The sequence below is a fragment of the Caloenas nicobarica genome, chromosome 4, assembly GCF_036013445.1.
Source record: "Caloenas nicobarica isolate bCalNic1 chromosome 4, bCalNic1.hap1, whole genome shotgun sequence".
Lineage (NCBI taxonomy): Eukaryota > Metazoa > Chordata > Aves > Columbiformes > Columbidae > Caloenas > Caloenas nicobarica.
The window spans coordinates 26,334,681-26,348,692 of record NC_088248.1 but is presented as its reverse complement, the minus strand read 5'-3'; the positions used below and the strand labels follow the sequence as shown (position 1 = coordinate 26,348,692).

Genomic DNA, 14,012 nt, shown 5'->3' with positions numbered 1-14,012 from the left:
ACCTTGTTATGTCTTCATAAAAGGCTATGAGGTTGGTCAAGCATGACTTCCCCTTGGTGAAGCCATGTTGACTGCCCCTGATGACCCTCTTATCCTTGATATGTCTTAAGATGGCACCAAGGATAAGTTGTTCCATCACTTTCCCAGGGATGGAGGTGAGGCTGACTGGTCTATAGTTGCTCGGGTCCTCCTTCTTGCCCTGTTTGAAGACTGGAGTGACATTTGCTTTCCTCCAGTCCTCAGGTACCTCTCCCGTTTCCCAAGACTTGGCAAAGATGATGGAGCGTGGTCCAGCAATGACTTCAGCCAGCTCCCTCAGCACCCATGGGTACATCCCATCTGGACCCATGGATTTATGGATGTCCAGATTGCTTAACTGGTCCCTAACCCAGTCCTCATCAACTAAGGCAAACTCCTCCATTGCCCGCCTTCCTCTGGGGCCTCAGGGGTACGGGGCTCCTCAGGACAGCCTCCGGCAGAGTAGACAGAGACAAAGAAGGCATTCAGTAATTCTGCCTTCTCTGTATCTTCTGTCACCAGGGCACCCACCCCATTCATCAGTGAGCCTACATTGCCTCTGGTGTTAGTTTTATCTGCCATGTATTTGAAGAAGCTCTTTCTGTTGTCTTTGACCCCTCTTGCCAGGTTTAACTCTAAGGAGGCCTTAGCTTTCCTAATTGCTTCCCTACATCCTTTGACAACAGCCTTATATTCTTCCCAAGTGGCCAGCCCCTCCTTCCATGATTTGTAAATTCTCCTATTCCACTTGAGTTTGCCCAGCAGTTCCCTGTTTAACCATGCAGGTCTCCTGGTTCCCTTCCTTGACTTCCTACGTGTTGGGATACACTGATCTTGAGCTTGGTAGAAGCAGTCCCTGAATGTTAACCAACTATCTTGGGCCCCTTTACCTTCAAGCAGCCTTGCCCACAGGATTTCCCCCAGCAATTGTTTGAACAGGCCAAAGTTGGCCCTGCTGAAGTCCAGGGTTGCAATTCTGCTTGCTATTCTGCTCCTGCCACATGAGATTCTGAACTCCACCATCTCATGGTCACTGCAACCAAGGCAGCCCTCCACCTTTACTGCTTCAACCAGACCCTCCTTGTTAGTGAGGATGAGATCCAGCAGCGCACCTCTCCTAGTCGGCTCCTCCACCATTTGCATCAGAAAGTTATCATCAATGCACTGGAGGAACCTCCTAGACTGAGACTGGCTGGCTGAGTAGTCCTTCCAGCAAATGTCAGGGTAGTTAAAATCCCCCATAACAACCAGAGCCTGTGACTGTGAGGCCGCTCTCAGCTGCCTGTAGAAGGCCTCATCAACTTCCTCACTCTGATCTGGTGGCCTGTAATAGACTCCCATGACAGTATCACCCCTGCCAGCCTGCCCCTTAACTACTATATAAGGCAATCCCTGAATAGGATAGTTAAGCATTCTGCTGAAACAAAATAAATTCAAACAAGACTATAAATTGGCTTAGTTTAACAGCATGGAGAGATTCATTGAGTTGATGTCTTTCATTTCCAGAGCTCCACACCAAATATAGGGCTCTGTTCTGCCAAGCAAACATAGGCTTTCCTTCTAGCCAACCCCCTCAACATTAGCTGTCCCAGAAGAAACATTTCCCCACAAATCAAAGTGCAAAAAAGAGTTGAAACCTGTCAGCCTGTGTCCCATCTTCTTACAGCTTCAGAAATGGAGAACTGAGGAAGAACTATGGAGTGGTTCCTCTAAGTCTGAAACAAAACTGTGCTGTGTGCAACTGATTACAGCTGGAAACAGAGGCTAATCAAAGTGGAAAGGATCACATCAATCACAGCTGTGGGCTTGTTTTAACACTTGTTAGGAAGGATGTGTGGCTGCTGGAAAAAGAGAAAGCAATAGTGCTGCTTTAAGGTAGTCAGTCTCCTACTTAAACACAATGAGACTTGAAATTCAGGCTCCAAACATTCTCTTATTTCTGAGGAAAGCCTAGCCTATTCTGTAGCTCCTTCATATATAAAATTTGTTACCACATTGCAGCAGTAGCTGAGCAACTAAGATTTTTTAAATGTTATGCTGTTTTCTATGAACAGTTATTACAAAAGCTACCTCAACAACAAGCAGCATGAATGTAGCTTATGCTCAGTGCTGAAAACACCACCCAGCATAGCTTCTGAGGTTTAGCTAAAGGCAAAAGAGCCTATTATGCTTTTAGTGAAATTACATTTTAGGGCTATTAAGTGAATGGATACTGTACAGTTTCCATAGCATTTCTCAGTAATGCGAGTTAATCATTTCAGAATGCTTCCGAGAGCAGAAGTTATGAGAATAAAGGCATCTGAGATATCCCACGGGCACTCAAGCAGATTCATCCTTGATGTAAACTCACTGACATAGGCTGGGATGCTGTTTGGCCAAACAAGCTTTCTTTTTCTAAAAAGGTCACTTGTAAATCAGCTGCTGGGCTGCCCAATTCTGTCTGTGAGCCAGCTATTGCATTCTTTAACTGCATGTGTAACTTTAACCACATGAATATTCTGTTCAATATGGTGGGATGAGATCCTGGCTTACAGTTAAAGATGTCCCTTGCTGGATCAAGGCTTTGATGTCCCATACAGAAAATTAGATTCATCTTCCTTGCACAACAGTCCTGTAAAGTCTGGCATGCACACAGTTTTCAGAGGCTCGGTCCTTTAGAGGACTCTCAATGTACTGAACTGTTACTGTCAAATGCTTTCTACTAGCTCACCAACAGCAGTGAAGTGTGCAGCAATCAGAACTGGAACTGTTTAGCTCTTGAACCAGCTAGCTGGTTCAAATTTTTTATTTAAGTCCTACACTGTCCTACTGTCATGTATCTCCATCTCTTGAGCAATTTCAGAGGTTTACAAGACACAGTTTGTGTTCAAGGGAAGTATAATCTTTCTTGGGCACAAACAAGTACACATGCAAATTTTTCTTAAAATGCTTGTAGGAAGGCGATCCACTTTATCAACTTTTCAGTTTGGGACCACTTTTAATCTAAAAGATTTCTTTCTGAGCAACCTGGTTGTTAAGTAGCACTTAAAAGCTATATCAATCTTTATCAGTGGCGTGTATTTCCACACACTTCCCCCTAGAAGGTTCCCAAAGGCTTGCATAATCTTCACAGCCCACTTCCTATATAAGTGGTTTAGCATTTTCATCTTTTATAAACATTTAATTCAATTAGTGATATTTTACAGAAATATTGTCAGTTTATAACCTCTAGGTGTCTGAATTGAAAAACAGAATCTAGTTTTGTTAGATTTAAGCTGCAGAAACAATGCACCTACACAAAGTTACATTAGCATACAAAAGGTAGATGTACCTGCAGTAAGTTGCAAAAAGGTAGCCAAATAATAAGATGGCATAAGACTTACTAGTGCTTTATAGTCTTTGCAAACTCCACCTCTGTTTATGAATTTTGCCTTGTCATTGATCTTGCCCCTGCTTTATGCAAACATTTTTTCCCATAGAAAATGTGCCTTCTGCATTTTCCAGTGCCTCTTCAACTTGTCACAGACTGGGCCCAGCTCTGCTTTGCCTCACTTTTCACTCTTGCTACTGCTTCTTAGAAGTTGTTAGAATTTGAACAGTAAAGCAGTATGGCTCCTGCAGCTTTTTAAGTATTTTGACTACCGTACACACAGAACATACTGAGGAACAGAGCTGTACCATGCGGTATAGTGTTACATGCAGGCTAAAACAACTTTCCCTTCCAGCACTTTAATGAATTCCATGTTCCAAGAAATTGTGAGAACAATGTACTAGTAACAAGCCATGAGCAACCCAACTGTACATCGACAATTAACAAAATACGCTAAGTGTCAATTTATTTCACAGCACCATTCAATTTTGCTTAGCCCCAGTATGCAGAGTTTAAAAGTTTTTGGCAGCAGTCAGCACCATAAATCATAACTCCCATGGCATCTGTTCCTCCCTGAAACTGTATGCTGAGTTCAGAATTTGGGGCAGGTCATCAGCACAGCTGGATTCTTTATAGAATCACTATAACAATTAAGTCTACTGTTCTGAAACTAGAAAATTATATAGGGATGTGTAAGGTGTTTGCTTTCTAGTAAAAAGATTAGGATAACCATAAACTGCTAGATGAAGAGAGCTCTGACACATTTTGATCAGACTTGGCATGCTATTAATAATTGAGAACAACTAAGGATTTCCAGAGTCACTGGTGACCTTTACGCCCTACAGTCCAGTTTCAAACATACTCCTCTTTGTTTACATCATTGTTCATTGGAAGCCAATCCCAAGTCAAGCTGGCTTGACTCTTTACAGGGGAAGACAATACAGTTCCATAAACAAAACGGTATGTACTGCAATAAAACAAATGCATCTTATAGAGGAAAAAAATGTTCACCTTTAAAAAATAATCTTCTTTGCTATACTCACTTATGGCAAGATGTGACAAACATGCTGACAGAGCAATATAATCACTTCCACAGTTTGTGTGCAAAAATATATTTACGGCAGTATTAGCTCCTGCTCATTGCACTCTTGAGTTTGTGCCTGGAGCACTGCCTATTGATACACCGCCAGCCAGTCATGCGTACACTTACTGCAAAATGTTTGCTGTACAATTCAGAAACATGGCAAAACATCACTAAAAAAGCCTTAAATGCTAGTTTAAAAACAAACTCAAAACACTTTTTTCTGGAGACTTCCACTCCCTTTTCTTTTGTCGCTCCCTCCCTTCCAAATGTGGGGTTTATCATTTTCTCTAGGGATGCTATAAACAAAACACCTAGTGAGAAAAATACATTCAACCAGCCGTGAGGAAAGCACATCTAGGAACTGTGACAAACTACAAACATAATTAAAACTGGAGAAGCTATGTTTATAGTTTGACACACAGAGAGGATGTGTTTTTTTGAAGTATAGTGCCAAGCGCCTCAGTTAACCATGAAACCTGCATCAGGAAGAGTTGCATCTCCCTTAATTCTGCCCTTTATCAAGTGGTAAATATATACACGTTAGCCACCTACAAGCCTATAATAGTGACTGCAAAACACAGATACTTCATTTGATAAAATGTACTGAACAAAGCGGGCAGGAAGGGAAGATGGCTCTATTACACACTACAGCTAACTTGCAAACAGTGTCTGAGAGGGCACTGGTAACATAAGAGCATTTAAAACTACTTTTAGCATTACTAGTCTCAGTTGAATCTGTGCATGTAGGCCAAGTCTCTTTTAATTGTCTGCTGTAATATTCAGGTTCTGTCAGCTGTTTCCTGATTAGGGATTGCCTACACCTTTTATCTCCTACTAAGTGCTAATCAGGGGATGGCACACATGGGTACAACTGGGCCTTGGGAGCAGCCATTTAAGTGGTAGGCAGGAACTAAGTTGCTTGAGCTCATAGTTGTAGCAATGTGTGTATGTGGAGTGTGGAAACTCTGGGTCAGAGCCATGTGAAACTGTCTGATCACAGAATGGTTGGGGTTGGAAGGGATTTCTAGAGATCATCTAGTCCAACTCACCTGCTAAAGCAGGTTCACCAGAGCAGATTGCACAAGAATGTGTCCAGATGGGTTTTGAATGTCTCCAGAGAAGGAGAGTCCACAACCTCCCTGGGCAGCCTTGTTCCAGGGCTCTGTCACCCTCAAAGGAACGAAATTTTTCCTCCTATTCAGATAGAACCTTCTATGCTTCAGTCTGTGCCCGTTGTCCCTCATCCTAATGATGCTGTGGAACAATGTTCTTGAGTTAGTCCCTGCTCTGGTAAGATGATATCTTGTTGAGCTTCATCCCAGTGTGAAGTTGTAAAACTCTTCAGAAAAAGGTTTAGTGTTGTACTATTGTTTGTTTTAGTCATTTTGAGCTAGGTTGGGCTAGTAACCTATCTGGCTGGAGTGAGTCAAGCAAAACCTATCAAAACTGAGTTTACACAGCTGCTTAGTTTAGTTCCTAAAATGATTTTGCTTTCATTTGTGCTGATTGGCTGAATTAGGACCGAGCTTAACTCATGTTTCCATGTGTTTTATTTTTCTATGAATCATTTAGCAGTACTGTTGGCAGCTTTATTCCTCTTTATTTTTTTTTCCTGTACCTTACAACTTTTTTCCCACTATTGCTGAGGCAGTAAAAAGGAAATGAAAGTACAGCAAGAGGTTTTTAATGGGTGCAATGGACTCATTTGTTGTTTTTGTTCTGGAGAATGAAATGCTAAGTGTCTACAGATCGGTATTTTTCATACTGAATTCGTTGAACCTTATAGCATGTAAAAATGAACACGTGTGAAATCAAGGTGGTGAAAAACTTAGGCTGTATGTATGCCGATATCATTACAAGTTGTGCCCCCTTATACTGTGGTAGAGTTAGGCTTTAAAGATAAAGACCTGGAGCAGGTTACAAGAGAAAATGAATATAAGTAGAGCCCTTGATTTCATTGATTACACTTGAGTATCCTTAACTCAGAAGCACCTTCACAGCACACCTTAGGCTCTAGACAGGCCACCTTCTCCATTTATTAACTAATGTTTAAACTCTTTGAAGGTAATTGCTTGTTTCCAAAGAAAAATCTTGTGTTACTTCAGATAGTGTCATAAGGTCTGTCACACTATAATCTGAACTTAATGCAGGGGGTTTTTTTTAAAAAAGGGATCCATATGCAAAATGAAATTCCATACTACATCTATGAGTCAGTCCCACATCACATGTCTCTATGGTGTTAAAGCAATACCTATAATTTACCATTTTTTTTTCCCAGTGCTAATCTGTGAGGAAAACAATAATGCAACAGGACCACCTCACACTAAACAGAAAACAATTCGAGATAACTTGGAATGAAACTCATGCTTTCATAGGAAACTCCATTTTGATGTTTCTCTCCATCAAAGTCCAGGCAAAGGAACTACCGCAGTTCCTAATGAGATCCACCTCTATTTGCTGCCAAACATCTGTGCTCTTAACTACAACTTGCTGCCAATTTCAGCCTACGTCCTGACACTGCTCAGCAATGCCTTAGATAAAGAGCAAGGGTAAAGTAGGTGGGGGGAAGGTTGCTATCCTGTCCCCTACCCAAATGAAAAAAAAATCCCTGAGACATATGGTCTTGCATAAAATAACCATCAGAGAGAAGCCTGCTGCAGTGTCAGGTTAGTGAGAATATTCTAATTATACAGTGTCTAAGCAGTACCTCATTTGCAGTTACTGAGTAAACTACATGTAGATAACAAAACTGTGGGTCATAAGAGATGTGTATTTTAACAGCAGCATAACCTTTACCCCCAAATTACTAAAAACAACCCTAAACCCATTATTTATCAAGTAATATAAATAAGAATCAAGAGAAACTGTTACTTTCGATAACAGGACAAAAGTTGTTTGGGCTATTTAGCTTGCTTTTTTTTTTTTTTTTAGTAAGGAAAACCTGGCTTGAAGAAACTTATCACCAAGGAAATACTAGATTTCAATTGGATTTGAGTGCTTCATTTTAAGCCAGTTTTACAGCATCTCTTATGTAACAGAACTGATAGCCATGCAGGAATAGCTGACAAGTCAAATCCAGATCACAAGGCACATGCATGCTCACACAAACTGGAACCATGTCAGTCATGTTGCTGGCTTATCAAGCTCTGTTCTCCAGGAGAACGTTATACGGTTTGTAATATGTCACAGAATGTCAAATTAAGGGCTGCACAGCAGTGAAGGGTAGAGCAGAAAGCATTCTATTCCAGGCCATTGATTCCTTTTAACAACTACATGCAGTAATTCCCAAAACTATCTACTCAGTCTCAATCACATGGAAAACATAGCACAACATTAGTTCTAAACCTTGCACCCAGTGCAGCTTGATTATTAGACCATCCAACGGGATTAAAGATGACTGATTTAATCAGAATAATTCTTTTAATGATAACTTGTTGCATTTCTCCTCCCCCCACCTCCTTAAATGTTTAATAGTTCACTTCCTGGATTTCCAGTGCATAAACTGAGCATATTTTCTTCCTACAGGAAATGATCCAATTAAGTTGATGTATAATTGATAATGAACTGTTTAAGCTGATTTTTCCCTTGAAAAATCTTAAGAGCATGCAGTCATTTGCCTGACCCTTCTTCCCTCATCTGCAGCTAAGGGACATAATTTAAGGAAAAAAGGGGGAGCAGTCTCAACATACTCTAAGCAAGGTAGACTAGGGAGGAATTTCAGCTCTAGTGAGCTGAACTGGCTCAAGGCAAAAATATCGACTACTTGAAAATCATTTAGTCCCTGATTACTACTCAGTAATCAAGTTGCTTGCAACTTGGCCAGTGAGACACAAGTAGCTTAGATACAAGTGGCTCAGTAAACATTCACCTTAGAGATACTGCGCATTTACCAGAACATCTTAACGTTGGTGCACTAAGTGTTGCAGTTGTTAGGCTTCCCATTATCCATAAATATGAACTCTGCCAACCTGTCTTGTTGCCTTAAAGCAGGTAACAGTGGGATATGTTGACAGACTCCTACAAGTTTAGTAATTCACTATCACCCTAGTGCAATGTCAAAAATTGATGTAGGGAGACTGGAGCATATTTTTGTAAAGTCATTGCAGTAAGTTTTACAAACCCAAAAGCTTAAAATTGTTCTTAATGTGAAACAGCTCTTGCCTACCTCAACACAACTGACTACCACTTGTTAGGTTTTGTTCTTTTCCCTGCTCTGGCACCAACTCACTGTCCAACATGGGTCACTTCTCCCTCTGTGCCTCTCTCCCTGCTGACTCTTTGTTAGACTGTAAGGCCTATAGGTACAGGCCTGCTTTTCACTAAGTCTTGTCAACAGGCTGTGTGGCTCCACTTTCTGCTGAAGCATTGGGGTACAAGTGTTGTGACAATGACTATCACCACATTGAAGATAAGTGACTAGTTAGGCATTGAGAGCTGTTGAGTGTGCCACTGTCACATACATTTTATGCAGTGCTTCATTTCGGCCCCCACTGATCTGGCTTGTCATCAGTCCATCTAACTAAAAGGTAGGAATGTATTGTCATGTACAGTGATTGATACAGGTACCATCTACCTGCCATGGAAACTCCCTCTATATTCAATAGATATCCTTCACCATTGCTCAAATGAATCTCAATTCTCGAGGGATTTTGCTGACTGTTCTTTACAATCAGAGCAGACTTCCCTCTATCATCAACAAGAGTTTTACTGGAATGAATTTTTACAATTAGGCAGTAAGATTTTTATAGCACTACCTGCTTAGACCGCTTTAGCAAGACTCTGCCACTGGGTATGTTATGAATATATTTTCTTAAAGGACCCTGGATGCTTTTAATCCTTTGTCCAATTTTACTGTTCCTAGGTATGCTCATTTTATGCTTCTAAGTAACTCCACTTGGGCACTGGAGTTTGCACCCTACAAACACTGAGGTCTCCTCTCCCCCAGGCTACCCTTTCACCAAGAGGTGGATACATGAGTAGATACTGAGAAATTTGATCATGTGGGGTAAGGTACCATGAAGCAAGTGGTGCTACTAATTTCAGTGCAAGCATTTTCACACACACACACCAAAAAAAGAAAAAAAAAGAAAAAAGAAAAAAAAAAGGCTCAGCCTGAGAAGAGAACTACTGATGCATGTATTACTCTGTTCTTCCAGGAACCACTCCTCTCTGTCATACTGTCCCTTTCACCATCGTAGCTGGCCGGTTAGCTAACCTTCCTCCAATTTTTGTGAATACCATTCCTGGATTGAGATCTGTAGAGCTGAACACAGTAGTCAAGGTACAGCTGCAGGGAGGCTCTCCACAGGCAATCAGTAACTTGCTCTACTGTGTTCTGTCTCTCCATGCCTACACTGAGGTCCCAGACTCAATGAGTCTCTTATTTTGTTGCAATATTATCTATGAATTTGCAATTTTTTCTGGACAAACTTAAAACTTTATGCTAAGGGTTGGGGTTTTTCCCTGATATGCTCAACCAACTTGGAGACAATTTAGCTTCCAAAGAACAATGTAAAAATATTCTAGGTGATGTAACTGTTCAGCTTACATGCCTCAATCATTTTTTTTTTCCAGTATGTTTAAGGGTGGTTTTCCCACATAAAATGACCAATTCAAAACTGAGCACTTGCAAAATAAACAAGCAAAAAGACAGCTTAATAATTCTATTTCTAATCCTTTTGAGGTAGAATTCTTAAGAAATTTTGTAACAATTAAAGAAAAACAATTCTGGACTAAACTTTTTTTTAAACAGACTACTTCCTCTTAAGTTCTGCATGTATCAGTTCCTGTAGTCTTATCTGATAAGTTTTTGTGGGGTTCCTTAAGTGCAACATATATTTTAACTTCCTGTATTAAGTGCTGCCAACTCACTTCAGTATAAAAACGTGTTTAAGTCTACTTAGAACTGTCACATGCTCTAATAATGTTACTGAAGTGAGTTCCATTAACGTAACTTTAAAAGGCACGAGCCTTGTCCAATTCTGCCTGCAGAGACAAGCAGACAACTTTCACTCACAAATCAGTAGGATTTGTGTTCACTTAAGCAAAAGGGGAAGCAGGGATCTTTTACTGGTTTTGGTTTTCAGAATGCAGCACACAAAAGCGATTCAGATTTGCTGAGCTGTGCAAACCCCATGCACAGAAACATGCCATCAAAGCAGGCAAAACAAGAGAAAATTGCAGGAAAAATTGGAAATAAAACAACATACTGATTTACAGTAGAGTGTTTTGGGAACATTACAGAAACTTTTGCCTTATGAAAGATACAGTCTCATATTAATCAAACTGGGTTAGGGTGGACAAGCAGGCAGGGTGCTAGAATACAACTCCAACAATGGAATAGGGGCATATTGTCTTGTCTAAAGACTCCATGTGTTTAAGTTAAGTGGTAGCAGCACCTTGGCTCCCAGCTCCTTAATTTAATGGCTTCTTCTCATTATTCTTCCAGTCATAGTTTCATAAGTGATCAAACTGTTAAAACTAGCAGTGTTCAGAACAGCAACATTATCTGCTTCTACAAACTTCCCCTGCTCCCCTCCTTGACAGAGTCCAATACTGGTTTTAGAGTTTACCTGATGCCTGAGAAATTGTGTCTCAGACTGAGCTATTTAATGAGTATAAAGTCTCCACAGTTTCTCCTGATGAAAGCACTGGATCAGGACCACCTGTGGTTAGACATAAGTGAGGCACTCTTGAGTTAGCTTGCTTACAGACTGTTTGCTTACAGCTCAGCATTCTTGTATCAAGAGATGTGCAGCCTCATGACCCACAAAGCCAGGTAGAAAGGTGCTATATTGGTTACGACAGATGGACTTGGATCTAACAATGTAAATGATAAATTCCCAAATAGTTCTTTATCAAATGGGGAAGAAAAAAAAAATCCTATATAGGAAAGGAAGGGAAAAAAAGAATGTGTTTCATTTTCTGTTATCACTATGTGACAGTTTCATACTATATAAATTGTGCACTCCAAAACCTTTACAGTTCACACTGCTATGGCTTGCTCATGAGGCCACACACCATGTAATTATGAGCCACACTACATCAGCAAACTGTTCCTGATAGCATAATAACTTGCCTTCAGCATTTTTCTTTTAAGCTCTAGACTTCTGCTTATATTTATTTACCCTGACAATGCTGTTCAGTTGCTACTTTGTGAAGTTAGATATTAGCAATGCCGGAAGAGCTGGAAACTTCGTAAAACAGTGGCCTCTACAGAAGACTGCACAGAGTTTTATATTGTTAGTTGATATTATTCAAAAGAAACACAACACAGCTTGGTGGTGCTTAAATCCTTACTAAATTCACTGGGATTTTATCTGAAGTAAGGAGGTGAAAACACAATGCAAGCTTTTCAACATCTGAGCCAGGTTTTCTGTAAATGCTAATCTCCAAGCCTCTTGAATGTTAATCCATGGCCACAGTTAAACACAGTTAAAATGTCCAAAGACAATAAATTGGAGTAATTGCTTAGACCTCAAACAACTGCAGAATCAGGTACTAACAGATATTCTATGATGAAACTCATCACTTTTTTGCCATCAATCTATGAAGATTAACTGCTTAGCTCTGGCAGAATTTGCTGCAAGTGTAACAATGTAGCAGCCAAAACATTTCACAGCTGAGTCCAGTAGAGACAAACGTAGCAAAGGCTTTGAGCAGCTCTTACAATTGTTCCTACTGAACCCTTTTGTATTGTAGTTTTGCTTGAGGGCTTTAATTGCTGGGTCCCTGCCATTTCTGTGAGCAATATTATTTTTTCTAAACAAGACACATTCGACAATGTTTATGGAGGGTTTCACAGCTGCACCTTTCACATGACGCTTTAAGCAATACCTCTGCATGTTTGTGACGTCAGTATTTCATTTTCATCTGTTTTGAAATTAGGTTTCCCTTTAATGACAGAGTGTCTCTCTGAGTCAGTATTCTCTAGCTAACTTGCAAACTGAAATGGATTTATAATGATGAATGAAAAGGAAACCTGTGACTATTTCATGTTCAATTAGATCTGCTTATCAATTTTATAATGCAATGAGAATTAATTGTCATAATCAGTCAAAACCCTTTCAAAGAAAATTGAGTTATAACTACAGCATACCAAAAATCACATTAATACAGCCACCACATATGCATTTAAAGAAGAAAGAAAGAAATAAAGAGAGAGAGAAACTATTTATGGATACTTCTGTCCATGCTCTGTGGTAAAACAAGAATGCCAGCAGGGTATCATTCTCCCACTGCTTCCATCAAATACATCTACGATGCTTACTAGAGAAGAGAAAATGAGAGTTTCAAATGCCTGGACTGCTAAACAAAACTCTAGTTAGAGACAGTGCTTTTCAGGAAGCTGTAAACAAAATTCAAGCCCCTAAAAGCTCTCAAGAGCTATCAAATCACTAGCACTAACTGATTTTGTTTGATCCTTTATCCCAACAAGTGAGACCGATGCAGGTAAGACTGAAGACAGCAGGTAAGTTTCCTATCAGAAAGGCCTTCTCATGCTCTTTTATTTCTCAACAGCCACATAATAAGAGTCCTTTTATGGACTGAAATATGCAGTAAGCCAAGTGTTGAAATGTCTATTCCATCTGCAGTCGTTAAATAAAACCCTAAACAATTCAGGAGTTCAGTCACAGTTTAAAGAAGACAACACATTTAAGCTGTAGAATAGTATACTTAAAGTTTGCTTTTTCTGTACAGTTCCTGTCAGTGCTAAGATGTTATCTTAAAACAAAGCGCTGCCACTATGTGTGTCTTTTCTTGCGCTACAGCTCTGATATGCACAAATCTGGGACTTTTACACTCATGTTTTTCACAAGTGCCAGAAGAAGCTGGATTGAGGCTTGTGCAAAAAACATCTGCCAAATCTTATCAGAAACGTTTCCCCTACTCTGTCCACAAAAAAAAGTGAAGGTGCTTGAAAGCTCCTGGGAGGTATAAAAGAGGCAGACTGGTACTGCTACTAGCCGAAGGCTGCCCAAAAACACCTTGGCCAAGAATGGAGGATAATGGGACAGCCTACAGGATGTGCCAACCTTCTGTATGTTTGACTTACAGACTCCTTAAGCTGAGCTCTTCAGAAATCTCAAGCGATTGTGCTCCTGCTGCTTCATCAAAGACCAAGAAGAGTGGAGAAACCTGATGTCTTGAAAGGGACCAATCTGCACGTCAGTGACCTTTGTAGGAAGGGAAAACTCCAAACGCAAATATCTTCATGCCTTTATCTAGTTCTACCTTGACATAGAGATTTTGAAATGTAGCATCCTTGGAAAGTTAACATAATCAGTTGAGGTTAAACATTCAGCTCTTTTTAAATAAGTCTGTCACTAGTGACTTCAGCGTTGCATCACTTCACACTGGCAGAACAACCAGTTCTTTTAAGTCTTTAAAATGGCACAGAATGAGATTTTTTTAAAAGGAGTATCACATGGGCTGTACTATCTTTTCAGGAAAATAAATGTTACTGCATGAAAAGGTTTATTATATTTCTTTAGAATGTTCAAGGAAGCTTCTGAAAATACATTTATTTTAAGGAACAAGAAGGAAAATAAGTTGCTTAAT

General features: G+C 40.1%; 1 protein-coding gene across 1 annotated transcript in view; it reads right to left on the bottom strand.

Moving 5' to 3' along the window:
• Window positions 1–14,012, bottom strand: part of ANTXR2 (ANTXR cell adhesion molecule 2) — a 122,017-nt gene that overhangs the window by 92,580 nt on the left and 15,425 nt on the right. The gene's annotated exons all lie outside the window — the stretch shown is intronic.